The sequence below is a fragment of the Portunus trituberculatus genome, chromosome 41, assembly GCF_017591435.1.
Source record: "Portunus trituberculatus isolate SZX2019 chromosome 41, ASM1759143v1, whole genome shotgun sequence".
NCBI lineage: Eukaryota > Metazoa > Arthropoda > Malacostraca > Decapoda > Portunidae > Portunus > Portunus trituberculatus.
The window spans coordinates 7,878,899-7,880,987 of record NC_059295.1 but is presented as its reverse complement, the minus strand read 5'-3'; positions in this window follow the sequence as shown (position 1 = coordinate 7,880,987).

The window sequence follows — 2,089 nt, the reverse complement described above, 5'->3', positions numbered from 1 at the left end:
GCTGCTGCTGCTGCTAATGCTACTACTGTTACCACTACAACTACTACTACTACTACTACTACTACTACTACTACTACTACTACTACTACTACTACTACTACTACTACTACTATTACTACTACTGCTACTATTACTACTACTGCTACTACTCCTACTACTTCTTCTCTTACTACTACTACAACTACTACTGATCTCTCTGGTTTTTGCTACTTCATATTTTCATCGCGGCTATGGAAGTAAAAAAAAAATCTAACTTGAGCAGAAAAACACCCTCGGAAATGTTGTTCTTTTACTGCAGTTATCACAAACCAACCCTTTCAAAACCACACACACACAAAAAAGAAAAACACCATCACCACCACAACCACAACCACCACCACCGCCACTATCATCGTCATCAACATCATCACTATCATAGAAGTGGGCAGATGGAGGGAAGAGAGAGTGTGGAAGACATGCTGTGGCGGTGGCGATCATATAGCAGATACTTGAAGGGACTTTGTGATGGTTAGCTGAGTCTTTGCCGGGTGCAGGTGTGTGAGTAAAGGTGTGTGAACAGGATGTGGTGGTATGTTGGTATACGGTGTTTGTGGAGAAGAGCTGAGAAGAGGAGAGGATGACGGAGTGAATGGAGGAAAGGAAAGAAAAAGTGGAGAAGAAGAAGAAGAAGAAGAAGAAGAAGAAGAAGAAGAAGAAGAAGAAGAAGAAGAAGAAAGTAAAAGAAAAGGAGAAAAAGAAGATGATGATAGCAGTGCAAAAAGAGAATAGGAAGATGAACAACAAAAATCAACGATAGACAGACAGAGAAAATAAAGAAAAAACGAAAAGAAAGAAAATGTAAAAATGTAAAAATTTAATGTAAAAATGGAAGCGAAAACAGCAGAAAATGAAAACATTGAGAGACCACATTAAACATTGCCTTGGAAAAAAAAAATCTGAACAATAAAAGAGAAAGAAAAGGAAAAAAAAAAAAACATACTAGGTGGCTGAAAAAACATGAGGACCAGCAAGCAATATATCTTGATAATAGCATTAAACTTTGCAAAGGGAAAAAAACAAATCTGGGGAAATAGAAATAGAAGAAAAGATAAATGAAGAATTCTGTACTAAAGGCAAGAAAACAAATGGACGAAAAAAAAGTAACATAAAACGAATATATAACACTAAGTAAAACATTAAGAGGAAAGAGCGGAAGAGGATATGTATGATATATACACTTAAGGAGGAAGAGTGAGAGAGAACACGGAAGTTGTGATGTTTTCTCATGACATAATAACTGCAAAATAGCACCATAACACTTCAAAACTGACAGATAGTTAAGAAATACTGAGAAAGAGAGAGAGAGAGAGAGAGAGAGAGAGAGAGAGAGAGAGAGAGAGAGAAGAAATGACTAGATCAAAAAAGACTTACACCGAATATTATAGTAGGAGATATACGTAGGGTGGCGACAGGTGAGATGCAGGCTTAATGAACAGGTGTGCTCCCGTGGGAACTAACTAACGTGGATGTGGTGACAGAACGCCTGACCAGCAGCAGCATCCATCCGTCACGTATCGAGGAGAGGACACGAAGAGCACCGAGCGAGACGAGAGAGAGAGAGAGAGAGAGAGAGAGAGAGAGAGAGAGAGAGAGAGAGAGAGAGAGAGAGAGAGAGAGAGAGAGAGAGAGAGAGAGAGAGAGAGAGAGAATAGAAACCACTGTAAGGAGGGAAGGTAAGGGGGTAGATTACGAGAGGGAGGGGAAGGAGGTCGTAAAGGCTTGGTCATGGCGAGGAGTGCGGTGACGGATGCGGACGAGATGACGTGAAAATGGCTTAACGTATGAATGACAAGTGTGGGAAGGAGGTTTGGTGGCGCATTGTACGAGTGACGTGTGGTGGACGTAAATGAATATTACGTTATCCCGAGAAGCGATATATTTTCTCACTTGTTAGAGCTTAGATGTGCAGAGGAGACACCAGTGTATGTATGGAAGTCCCCTTAAGGAGTGAGGGAGCTCAGTTAAGTGCTGCATACGTCCATCAGGAGTGACAGGCTTTGCACGCTTTGTTTGCAGCTTGCAGAATCCCAAATTAAAGAAGGAAAGTCCA